The sequence below is a fragment of the Heliangelus exortis genome, chromosome 14, assembly GCF_036169615.1.
Source record: "Heliangelus exortis chromosome 14, bHelExo1.hap1, whole genome shotgun sequence".
NCBI classification, from domain to species: Eukaryota; Metazoa; Chordata; class Aves; order Apodiformes; family Trochilidae; genus Heliangelus; species Heliangelus exortis.
Window position 1 is genome coordinate 7,132,870 of NC_092435.1, and position 13,589 is coordinate 7,146,458.

Sequence of the window (13,589 nt, forward strand, 5' to 3'; positions counted from 1 at the left end):
GTGATTACAGGAAAGAATTACAGCAGCGCCGTTAAGCAGACATAATTGATCAGCAGAGCAGTGATCTTCACAATATGCCCCACTCCAGGCACAGGAAACACTGCAAATACCACTCGTAAACCAAATTAGGCTTTATTATTTTATTACTGTTGTAAGGTAAATGTCAAGCTTTTTAATGGCAATCACTGTGACTCCGGCAGGAGTCGGGCAGCTGAACTAGCTGGAAGAGGTGAGAGCCTTCCAGGGATGGGAGTTAATAAAACTCAATAAATATCATCAGTCCCTTCCAGTGCCTGGTGAGTGCCAGGGTTGGAGAGGCTGGGGGAGGAACAGGGGTGCAGGGGGTTCTGCAGTGGGGCTGGAGGTCTTGTTTCATCACAGCCTGAAAAATTGGGCATTGCTGGCTGGGAGGGATTGGGAGAAATGGGACTGAGCACACAGAATGCACACACATCCATGCACACACACATGCACATCCAGTTGAACAGGGGTGGTTTGATGGCAGCAAAACCCCTGTTATAGCAAAACACCCAAATTATCCTTTCCCTTGGCAGCTGTTGGCTGTGCGTCCGTCACTGGATCCTGATGGGGAGATGGATACTTAGGATGCAGGAACCACAGGATGATGCTGGTCAGGAATGGCATTTTTTTCCCCAGTGCTCTGGCTCAGTATCCAGGGTTTCAGAGAAGGGGAGGAAAAAAAAGGGTTTTCCATGAAAAGACAACAATTTTTGGGCTAAAAACCCTTGGTTTCCTTAAGATGACTATCAGGTTCCCTGTATAGAAAGCAATTCCGATTGAAATCTCCCATCAGTGCCCATGAAGAGGGAACAATCACTAATTTTCCTTGAAGCTAATGAGTGTGAGTATATATGACAGGGGAGAACTTAATCTGATGTGAACTGAGGAAGAGAAGCAATACTGATATTAATGTGTGACTAATTGATACCCAGAAGAACACTTGAAATGATTAAAAGGCATTTGCTTTTTCTACAGGACAATAAGAGGCTCACTGGCTATGACTGGTGCATCCTTTCAGTTTACTCCTCCATGCTCCAATTTGCCCAGAAAAAAAAAAAAAAAAAAAAAAAAAAAAAAATCAGATCTGCAGCATAGCTTGAGTGCTGCATAAAATCTCTGTGCCTGGAAATGTTTTGCCAAAAAATTCCTCCCGGACAGCTCGGAGGTTTGCACACAATGTGAGCGGGGGCAGAAATAAAATAGTTCTCTGAACCACTAAAAAGCAACTCCCCAAAGCACCAGGGCTTGGGCAGCAACCTCCAGCTGCAAACCCATTGTGATTAATATGGTGCTCTTTGTTATAATGAAAAACCCATTAAGGTCAGTGGCAGCATCTCTGAGCAGCACTAAATTGGAACGATGGAGACAGTAAAGTTAAAAATGAGCCATAATATTAATGTGGATAGTGAATTAATTGAGCAATTCCATAGGTAGTAAGTAAATCACATCATTTACTGCCCTCCACGGCTCTCCCTGCAGGCTGGTGTGGTGGCAGTGGTGGGACCTGCTCCTGGATGGAGCTAAGGGAGGGACACAGAGCCATAACACCCGGGGGAACCCCGCTGCATCCACCCTACCAGCTTTTGCTCCTCCTCTTTGGAGGCTTTTTGGGGGTGTTTCTCAGTAGAGAAAATGCCTCTTGCTTTGCAATTTGAGGTGCTTCTGCCCCAAAATACATCCAGAACACTGGTTTACAGATTTTCTGGGGGGCTGCATCCACAGGCCAAGGTGTCTGTTGTCCCCTGGTCCTGTAACCATAGTCCAAGGCATCTCTGCCCTGGTCCTGAAGCCATTGTCCAGAGTGTTTGTCCCTTCATCCTTCAGCTGTGGTCCAGGGTGTCCATCCCCAGTACAAGCTGACTCTTCCCCTGGTTTGGGTGGAGTCATTCAGGAAATGCTTCCTGGCCTTCAGGAGACACCTTGCCCTCATGCAGCTTCTCCTACTGCTTTTGTATCCCAGACCTGGACCCTCCTTGGAGGCAGAGGGTGGTGCTGGCTCTGCTGGGGTGTTTTCAGGAGCTGCTGCTCCTGGGGGTTCTGAGAGGAAGGAGAATCCCAAGTCAGGGGGAGGGGATGCAGTTCTAGCAACACCAGCATCCCTCAGGCCTGGTGGGTCCTGGGTGATTTATTCCACAGTGAAACTTCTGCACTCATGGCAGTCAGTCTGCCAGCTTCCTCCTCACTCCCAGCATCCCCAGCAGCAAATGGAGGAAAGGAAAAGTCCCATATAAAAGGGAATTGCTCATTAGCCAGTGCCTAATCATACAGAACCATTTCTGCTTTAAAACATCCCATATTCTGTAACATTTGCCATTTACCTCCTCTTACCAGCTAGCCACACAGGGTCTCAGCTGAAGGGAGGCTGCAGTAATCGACCCATTCATCATTCATTGTTTATCTTAAGTTCACATTGTCATAGGGAACTCCGGAGACATCCTTGATTTAAGTTAAGAAACTTAATCATTATGATAAAACTGCTTGGGGAGTTGGACTTCATGGTGGAAACTCGTGTGGCCGTGTGGCACTCGGGCAGCCTGTAGCCACAGTAGGTGATTCAAAGCTGACAGAGGTTTTGGAGAGGACAGAAAAAGATAAATTCACAGCAGCCATCCTGATGGTGCCGCTCAGAAAGTTATTACCACAGACATATGCTTCTCCTTGCTCACAGCCCATGAAAAAAAAACCCTACTCCTCCAAGCTCAGGGGGATGTCTGCCACATTGCTGCTGTTGTGACTCCCTCGTCAACAGAAGTTATTACCAGCGCTGGAGAATTTTATCCAAATGCCAGTTTCATCTTGATAAATAACAATTTCATGTCTCTGGTCTCCTAGTTGACTACCCGGGCTGATTTCAAACACTTAACTTTTCAGAAGTGCTGCCCCATGCACAAGGCTCAGCTCATCTATAGAATATGTGCTGAGCAGGTTTTCTTTGCACCAGGCTTTGAATATCTGTACCACCAAGCCCAAACCCATAATCCTGCACTATTGTAAGTCATTTATCTCAATAAAGAGCAACTTCCTGCTGGGAGTGCTAAAATGTAATGGAAAGCTACGTGTGTGTTGGTGTCACACCAAAAAGCATTTTATTTAAAAACAGTTTAAGGGTTGTTAAGATCTGAAGGAATAGGCCACAGCTCCTCTTGGATGCAAGAAAGGAAACCAAGGAAATGATAACTTGGGGAGCAAGGGATGGGTGCCTCCCTCTGCTCTGCAGTGATCCCCACCACCACCCAGGTCTGCAGGGCTAACATGGGGTTATGTGTTCCTGGCAGATGCTCAGGGTGATGGGGGTGCCCTGCTTGGCACCTGCTTATTGCTCCCCCTTAATTAGAAGCAGGAATTTTTTTTTTTTTATGAGTGTGTCTGGGGTGCAATGGGAGGAGGTGGATGAGGGTGGCCTGATTTTCCAAGGAGATGCAGGGGCCCTGCTGCAGCTGTGTGGGGCCATTGCAGGATGGATTTCTGGGTCTCTGGGTTTCTCCAGTAGCAGCAATGAGGACCTCAGAGCTGGGGTAGGCACCAGGGTCCCCTTTGAGGGACTGCAGGGCCTGGATCTCCCCATGGCTGTGAACTTGATAGCTGGAAACCCACAGGGAGAAGAAAATTCTTTGGCAAAAATGGCTGCATTGTGCTGGGACTGTGTGGTGAGAATAGATGGTTGATTATCACTGCTTAGCAAACCCGAAATATTTAATATTAACTTAATAAATATTTCCTGCTGAACCAATTCAGTGCAGTGTCACACAGGCTCCTGCACTAAACATCTGCAAGAAAGCTGGTGAGGAACTTTTTTATAAGAGTGTTGGGACAAAGGGTAATGGCTTTAAACTGGAAGAGGAGAGGTTTAGGTTAGATATTAGGAAGAAATTCAATTCTGTGAGGGTGGTGAGACACTGGCACAGGTTGCCCAGAGAAGTTGTGGCTGCCTCATCCCTGAAAGTGTTCAAGGCCAGGCTGGATGCAGCTTAGAGCAACTTGGGCTAGTGGGAGCTCTCCCTGTCCATGGCAGAGGGTTGGAATTAAATGGCTTTTAAGATTCCTCCCAACCTACAGCATTCTGTAATCCTATGATTCTTTTGCTCTGTCACCTGATATACACATTAATGTTGTTTACTTACTAAACCAAGAAAAATTGTAGTAGAGATTACACCTGACTGAAACTAATCAAGAAGGAATCCATTAAACTGAAGAATTTCAACACATTCAATTTTTCTTTAATTGTCATTAAACCTCCCATTGATGGCCCTTGCTATTAATCGTGCTGTGACACTTTAAGCATCATTTTCTCTCATCCTCTGAGACCATGTACAGCATCCGAGAGGTGGGAGGAGGAATGCCCTGGTCTCTCAGATATGTTGATGTTTCTGAGGAGATCCTGAGGCTTAGGAGATGAGGGTTTTCCTTGTCCTTTCTCAGTGATGTCTCCATGCAACCCTAGGTCAAGCTCAGTCCATGTGTCATCCTCAGCTCTCATGTCTGCAGTGAAGCTGTGCAGGGCTCTCCAGGCCCCTTTTGAAAAAAAAGAAAGGAAAAAAAAGAAAAAAAAGAAAAAAAAAAAAAAAAAGCAGCTATTTGAAAAATCAATAAAATGAATAAAAGGAAACAAAGTCAGCATGATTGCCCATATCTGCCCCAAACTAAAAGAATAAATAGAAGGCTCTTTCAGGCTATTTATTTTAGGGCTGTCTCCCCTCTGGATGCTCCCTGGCAGCTGAGGGGGGTCCTGGGGATGCCCAGGCTGGGGGGGCCACTCCAGGCAGAGATGCTTCCAGCTGGGATACCAGGTGCTTCCCATGAGCCAAGTTGGCTGCAGCTGAAGCTGCTCAGGTGCCCCAGCCTGGGAGGGCACAGAGGGGATGAAGTGGCTGCAGGGGAGGGCTGCAGGCTCCCAGCAGCTCCAGCAGCACAGGGTGCCTGGAGCTGAGGATCATTGAGAGGATACTTGGATGAACAGCAATGAAAAAGGTGAGGAATGGAGCGGGGAGGAGGGTCTGGTGGTACAGGGAGCTGTGGGGTCATGGCTGTGTGTGTTAACTTGCCCCATTGCTGAGGGGGAATGGCACCAGGGGATAGGGGATCCCTGTCCCCTCTCTTCCTCCTCCTCCTCTGCAATTTCCTCTTTGCCTCAGCCACGTGTGATGGCAGATGGGCTGCAAAAGGGGTGTGGATGGGCATGGCAAAGCTGCTGAGATTCCTCCTGCCCAGGCACCCTGTGCCAGTGGCTTTTGGAGGCAGCCATGTCCTGAGTCAGAAGGGTCTCAGTGCTCTAGGGCTGTGTCTGGTGGTACTGGGAGCTGCTACAAGTTGTCCCAGGACCTGATGTCCCCCCACACCAGGAGGCCCTGCTGGGGGTTGGGTGACTCTGCCATTGCCCTATTAGGAGGTTTCCCAACCCCTAGACAGGGCAAGACCCCATCCTGGGGTCTGCACCCCATGTGCTGCCATCTGGCCCCATGCTGTGCCCTCCTTGTCCCCCACTCTGGTGGATCCCACCTCATCTCATTCCTCCACTTGATCCCAAGTCTTTGCCTTTGGGATCACAGCTGCAGTCCCTCCTCTGCTGTCTGTGGGGTCTTGCTGGCCTGTCTGCCTTTTCCTTCCACCCGAGGTATCCAGCAGTGTGGGGGTCTGTGTGCTGCCACAGCCTCTGCTCCCCAGAGCTCCTCTCCAGTAGCCTGCCCCCTCCCCCCCCCCCCCGTACCCTTGGAGCAATCTGGGCATGCAGAGAGCATCTGTATTGCCTCCTCTCAGGTGACACTTCCCTTCTCCTCTCTCTTTCCCTCCTGCTGTGTCTCTTACACTTTTTTCTAACACTGAGGCTTGAAGCTCCATCTCTTTCTCTCCTATTGCTCTGCTCTCCCCCTGCCATACGCAGCAGGGATTTTTTTTTTCCTCCCTCCCCACAACAGTTCTTCCCTCTTGTTAGATTTTCCTTTCCTTTCCTTTGTTCCTGCTCTTCCTCCCCACCCTGGTTCCTCCCACCTCCTCCTCACTCCTTCCCTCTCTGTGCCACTTGTCACAATCTTCTCTTCCCATTACACCCCCAGCATCTTCCTCACTCCCCAGCTCTGCAGCCCCAAGCTGGGCAGCCTGGCCATGGGGTCTACACCCTGGGGTTGTCCTTGGTGAGGTCTCTGTTGGAATGTGGGAATTCCCAGAAGAACTTTGCTTTCAGCTGTTGTGATTGGTTTCTGCTTTTTTACATATTTTTTTTCATCCTGGAAGAAACTGCTTGCTAAAGAAAGCATATTTTTCTTGCTTACTGGGAGTTCCTGTTTGTCATTTTTATAAATCAGTGTTTATTGGCCTAATTATTGTAAATGCAGAGCCCAATAAAGGTGACTGTGATTGCAATATCTGATAATGAATTTTATAACAAACCTGCTGAGCCTGAAAGCTGCCAGCAGGAAAGACATTATGTCAGGTTAATGACAGAGAGGAGAAATCCTCCTCACTAAGCTTTTTTTCCAAAGCAAGGAGGATCTCAGGTGGAGGCTGCTGAGGTTCAGCTGGGCTGAAGCAGCTCAGGCTGGTGGGGTCTGGCCCTCCAGTGTTACACCCCAAAACTTTTGGGGCTCCTTCACTATGCTTTTCTAGCCTTGTCCTTATGGGGAGACCCTTTGGACACCCAGGATGGAGGGATGCAGGGGGACATCAGCTCCTGCCAGGCTCAGGACCTACTCTGGCATGCAGACATCAGGCAGCAACACCCAGATGTGTTCACCTCCCTCATCCCACTCCTCCTCCTAACTTAATCCCAGTCTGCACACACTGAATGGGAGGCACAGGGAAAGCAGCAGCTTAAACAGCACCTCAAGCTAGCTCAACTCCAACTGCTCTAAATAGATTAATTTTAAAAAAATCAATGGAGCTCTGCAGGAGTAGGTTTTCCAATAGAGGTGCTGGTGCCTGCTCTAACCTCATGCCTTTATGTGTGCCCCGGGGGGGTGGGCAGTACCCCCTCCCTGTCTCCAGGTGGGGGGGACACAGCTCCTGTGCTCAGCCATGCATGGGGCTGAGTCTCCATCGCCCTCACCTCCTGCTGCCATGGTGTCTGCTGAGATGGTGCAGCCAAGGAGTCATTTTCCTGGGGAAAACAATGCTGTTCCTGCAAGTCCTCAGTGTGGTGAGGGTGTGGGGGGATTTACAGTCTCCTTGTGGGGTGTCTAGACAGGCTGGTGTGATGCTGTCACTACAGGGCAGTGCAAGTGCCATGGACCTGTTTGATGCTCGAGCCAGGGAGGGGAGCATGGTGTGTTGTCCCTGCCCTCATCCCCACATGCTGCCTGGCTGTGGTGGCCCTGGGCTCTTGCTTTGTCTTTCTTGATGTTTGTGATAGTCCTGGGTAGTCAGTGGCAGCTGCCCATGGGTGTGTTCCTTGAACATGGTTCTTTCCCAGAGTTTGGACCCAAATCTGCATTTCAAAGCTCCAAGTGTTGAGCTCTGGACTTTCAGTCACCGAGTGGAAGTTGTCGGCTTTGCTGAGCTCAGGTCTGTGCTGCTCCAGGACTGTCAGATCTGAGAGAGCTGGCTCTGTCCTGCTGCAGGAACTGAGGTGACTTCTAGACCTGCATCAGCCCCAGAATGTGGCTTCACATTGCTTTGAAACCTGGGCTAGGAGGGTTTGATCTAGTTCACTCACCACCAGCAGGAAGCGAGTGCAGAAGGGAAAGAACAAAGGCTATAAGAGAACATGTTTTCTCTTAAATAATGCAGGAACATGGGAGAGGAAGATGTGCAGATGTGATTTAATCCTTTGCCCCTGTGTTATTTGCTGCTGGTCACCAGAGTACCCCAGCTGTGTACTTGGGGGGCCAAGGGAATTACTTGCCCTCTGCTCATTCAGCTGCCTGCACCCATCTTTCTCTCCCAAACCACCAGCAAGGGGCTGGAACTCCTTTTTTTTTTTTTTTTTTTTTTTTTTTTATTTGTTTGGCAGCTGCTGTGTTTGACGCTATTCAGTGTGAGAGCAAGTCGGATTAACCCAAACATATTTACTTGACTAAGCAGGGAAGAAACACGTGTGCAGGGGTGGTAGAAACCTGTGTCTGCAGAAGGTGGCGGAGGGGCTCACAGAGTGCATGGGGCAAAGCCTGGCCTTGCTCAGGGGCTGGGGTGGAAAGGGGGAATTGGGAAGGTTTGAAGGAGTGCCACAAACTCAGCACTTGGTGTTATCCACCATGCACATGAGAGTGCTGGCTTTCAGCAGAGAACACTTTCAATAGTGAAGTCAGTAAAAAGGGACCATGGATAACTTGGGAAAATGTGTAGAGCATTTTTGGGGCTGCCTTCTGTTTGGATAACAGAGTCCTGAGCACTGAGTGCTCATAGCACTGCAAACGATGTGAGCTGAGGCTTGGTGAGTCTGCACCAGCCTCACCAGAGCCACATTTGCACCTGGAAATGACCCTCCTTGCCCAGGAGGGGACAAGGGCAGAGGAGATACATGGACAGAAGCAAAACTTGCTGCTGGAGGCAAAAAGTTGGAAGCAGAAGGCTGGCATCTGTGGTTTTCCCTGCCTGATGCTCAGCTGGCTGGCAAGAGCACTGCCAGGGCAATATCCTGCCCTGCTCAGTCCACAGACCACTATTATTTCATTAATCTCCTGTCATCTCCTCCTCAGCTGATCCAGTTGCAATATTGCTGAAATAACTTCTCAGTGCTCCCCAGGGAGGAGCAGACTTCAGAGGCCAGGAGAGCTCTTCCCTCTCCTCCCTGCTCGCAGTGGGCTGCCATCCCTAAAGCTGCCAGAAGGTTTGCAAAGTCTTTGATTCCTTCTAACTCTAACAGTCAGGGATGCATAAAAAGCAGTGCACGCAAAAAACCCAACCCAAACCAACAACAAAAAGCCCAAAACCCAACCAAAAATCCCAAGACAAAACAAAGCAAAAACCCAAACAAACAAACAAAAAAACCCAACCCAGCAACCAGTTATTATTATCATCAAACCCTTCAAAATCCCAGCAAGATCTAGATGAAGTCACATCCCCATCCCAGACACAACAATGGCAGATGCTGTCAAGCAAGGGGCATTGAGGATCATTCCCCATTCCCTTTGTGCATCCAGCTTCCTCGGATGCTGGGCTTGCTTCTCCCCTGAGTCACTACCCAGACAGCACACTGCTCCCTTGGCTTGTGCCATCCCAGTGTCAATGTCCCCCCGGCTCCCGTCCTGGTGGGAGCATTCATGGGGTTCTGATCTTTGAGGCCTCATTAGCTGCAGATAAATGAGGAGTCAGGTGGATTCTGACTCCAGTTCCTAGAATACTGCTCTAATGCATAATATATGTCCGAGGGTAAATCTCTGTTTCTATTTAAATGTGGGGAAGAGTGTGCTGCTGAATTTTAAGTACGTTATCACAGCAAACAATGCCTGTGCTGAGTGAATGACATGTCTAATGAACATAGCAAGGGGAGCAGGACTGGCATCTCCACTCCCTGGTGCTGGTGCAGTCTCTGGTAGCTGCACGGGGGATTTTTATTTTTTTTCCCAAGCATCGTAGTGACAAATTATACAATCAATACAGAGGCTGATCCCTGATGTAATCTTGCTTAGCCCTGATAAGCCCGGGATTGATCCAGATCTAATCTTGCTTATCCCGGACAAACCCAGGAGCAGATCCAGATCCTCAGGTCTAGGCTTGCCCACACCCTGTGCAAACCCAGAGCTGCTCCATCCATTTGCCTGTGCCGACGAGGCTCAGGTTTTTCCTGGCTGCGTGGGGCTTTATCAGTGTGATCTGCCCCGTGATGTGTCAGGCAATCAAAGCAGTCACCGTGATTAATTGGTGGCAGTGAGTGCCTGGCTGCGGGACCGAGCAGCGATGGAGCTTCCGACCTGAGGCTGGCACAATAGAGGGAGGAGGTTAAATGCTGGCTGGGAACCAAGGCACCCTCCGTTTGCTTTTTGCTTGAGCTGTGGGAGCTTTTCTTGGCAGTCAGAGGTGGTCACGGAGCCGTGGGTGCCTGCAGAAGGTGTGGTCTGTGCAGAGCAGGCTCCTGCTCCAACTCAGGGAGCTCCCTGGGTTCCTCTTGGGCCCTGGAGGGTTCCTGACTCTCCACCCATGATTTCAGTGAGCAGAAGGGCTGTGGCATCTGATTGTCCATTTATTTTACTGCATTTATCTGCCAGAGAAGGTCCCTGATGCCCACCAGCCCTGAGTGCAGCCCATGTCAGGGAGCTCCAGCAAACTGTCTGCTGCTCCTGTGAGTCAAGTGCCTTCTGCTCCAGGGCTTTCCTGCAACTCTAATAACTTCAGGAAGGGGAAAAAAAAAAAAAAAGAAAAAAAAAAAAAAAGAAAAAAGGCAATTACCTTCTGGGCTGGAATTTCTCTAGCCTTTACTCAGCCCACCAGGGAATTTGTCAGGAACATGGACTGCAGTTTTATTCAGCTATTCCTGAGTTATACCAGCACAGGGAAAATGGTATGTCTCACAGCTTGATGTTTTTCTGATGTCTGCCTTTGCTTTCAGGTTTAAAAAAAAATACCAGACCCCAAAAATCTCTCTTCAAAATGTAAAACTTGCCCTTAGCCTAATTCAGTGGAGACTCGAGCAGCTGCTACTGCATCTCAGAAAAAAGAGGCCTCATGCTATTAACATGTCTAAAGAAATTGGATGTAGAAATATGAAGGTCTCCTGTCTTTTAAAAGCTGCACTCCCTGCCTCCTGCTTCTGTCTTTGGCACACAGAGCGCAGCACTGAGGGATGTGGGTAGGCTGCAGGAGCTGAACCCCTTGGGTTTAAAGGGGGACTTGTGCTCCAGCCCCTTGAGGAAGGGTCTCTGAGCCAGGAGAAGGTGATGAGGGGCTCCCTCCCATCCTTCAGCTCTCAGCCCCATGCAGGTGTAATTGTCAGAGGCTGAGCTCAAGTGCTGGGGGACCAAATCCTGGAGGCTTGGTGCCAGGGCTGAGCTACAGCTGCATCGGCAGCCCAGACCCGTATTTTGCAGCTTGAAAAGTGCTGTAGCAGTGTAAATATAACCTAGAAGGTTCTCAAACACTCCAGAAATGTTCTCTGAGAAAATACAGCGCTTTTCCCCCTCCCTTTCCTGCCAACGGGAAATAATTCCAAATTCATCCAAATGTGCTTTTCTAATCAAAGGGGCCACTTTGTACTTCTGAATCCAAGGGGAGGGGATCGGAGCACGGCTAAAACAAAACTCCTTCTCAGCCCTGCATTTGTGAGATGGATCTCCCGTGGCTAAATCCATCTGTGTTTCTCCTTTGGCGTGAGCAGGAGGATCTTCCCACTGCAGCTGGGCACTTCACTTCAGGCTTAGCTGCTGCACAGGGAGGAGGATGAGGAGCCCAGGTTTCTATGGCAGTGTGTGCAGCAGCCCTCTCTCCTTATCTTTCCGACTTGATCGGGAGAAATTGCTTTTGTCAATTTTAATTTCAGCTGAGCTGAGCAGGATAAACAAAGGGAGGTGCAGGCAAAGCAGATGGTTTGTCACAGAGCACGGCGCAGGCAGGAAGACTGCACAGCTTTTTATAGCATATAATGGCCTTTCCTTGCATTTAGCTATCCATCACCATATAATTCCTGAAATAAACTGCTCTTGTGCGATATATGTGAAATATCCAAATGTTACAGCAGGTCTGGAATGTTCAGACTGCTGAAGTTCTGGCGGTGGCTGGGAGCATCCACACAAAAGCTTTTTGCTGGTCGGTGTCTGCTCCTTGTTTGGAAAGCCCCGTGGTGGCTTCTCATCCCACAGCTGGGGCAGGGAAGCTCCACTGTGCCTGGGGTGAGACCTTCTTCTGTAGTTTGGCAGATGTAACAGTGTCACTGACACTCCTTGTAGGTGTAAGCGGGATTAACTGGAGCTTACTTGAGGATTAATCTGAGTTTTACCCCAGCCACTGTCAACTCAGACCTCCTGGCCCAGGTCAGATGGCTGGAGAAGCAAGGAAAGGAGGCATCTCATGGCCCTGCTCTGCATTTCCTTGCCTGCACGGTGGTGTTGCACATGTGGAGCTTTGCTATCCGTGCAGGTATTGATGGGAGCACAGAGATTCTCCCCATGGTGTGGGCAGGGATGGCGGGAGGTTGCTTTGTGGCCAAGCAGCTCTGGCACTGCTGCTGTGGCACCGTGTCCCAACCAGATGGGGAGATGTGATCCTTCCCAGAGCTGGTGCTCTTGGAGCACGGCACAGATTGCTGGATATTTGTTTCTCTAAGAACCATGCTGGTGTTTGCAAACCCTTTTAAATTGCTCGCAGCAAGCGCTGCTGCGTCTGGAGCGAAGTCTGCTTGCAGCAAAGCCTGCAGGAAGGGGAGGTTTGGGGCAGGGAGGGGTGTGTGTGGGGGGGGGTGGTAGGAGCCTGAATCCTTGCCAGGTTTCCATCCTGCAGAGCATGTCGGGGCCAGAGCAGGGATGTGCTGTGGTTGCTGCCTGCCTGCCTTTGAATAGCAGGCAGGCAGTCCCTGCTCTCCAACATCCCCATGAAAGCATCCCTGTGCAATTTCAATTAATGAGCAAATATGAAGAAAATCAAAGTATGTTTGAACTTCATTAATGAACAGAAAGAGGGCTAAATGTTTCCAATAAACTCTTTCCGGCAAATTCGCAGAATCCCTACACCAGCTCCATCCCTTCCAGCTCAGGTTCTGCAGGTGCCCCAAGCCATGAAAAACTCAGCTCGTGAATGATGGCATCAGCCAGATGCCGGTGGGCAGAGCTGTGATTTCTGGAGATAGGTGACTTATTCAAACCCCAAGCGAGTGAGTTATATTTCCATGTGTGGGCAGGAGCATCCCTCTGGGGAGAGCAGTGGGGGACAGCCCCCCTGTGCTGCTGGCCTTGATAGCAGCAAGGAAAGGGAAGACACAGTCCCAGGCTTGGGAGAAAACAGAATTCAAAGGAGGCTCCTGGGGGGAAATCAGCTGGCGTTAAAGAGGACGGTCCCTGTGGCATTTCTGTGCATTGCAAGAGACCTGTTTTGCATTTATTTCCCTTTATTTGTTGTTTACAGGAGGCTGAATAGCAGCCTTGCTGGCTACTGGGGTCCTCCATCCTAGTACAGGAGCCCCAATTCCTGGCTGTGCAGGCAGGGCTGGGGCACCCAGCCCAGAACCAGCCGTGGGCTCTGTTTTCTCTGTGAAGGCAGACAGAATTTCAACAAGCTGTGTTTTCATTCCTCAGGGCTGGAAACCTGATCTCCATCACGGCCTGGTTGCTGGGGCCCTATCCCACGGACAGATGGAAGGACAGAGGGTTGTCCTGAGCTCTGCAGTGCTGAGCTCCCCCCCCTGCTTACCCCCCTCAGCCTAAGAGGGGTTTAGGGATGCCCTGTGTAGGGTGCAGAGGGGCTGCCTGGGTGATGGCTCAGGCCCATGGCTTTTTCCAGCAGGACCCTCAGCCATCACCCAGCTCCCCAGCTGATCAGCTTGCTAATCACCATAAATCAGGATGGCAGGGGTGGGGGTACATGTTCAATCTCTACCAGGAAACGTCTGTTTTCACGTAGGTTTTGACGCAACTCTGCCACGTGCCCCAGGCTGTAATTGCTCCTTTTCCCTTTGAAGGTGGGACTCGCCCAGACTTTAAGGATTATTTATT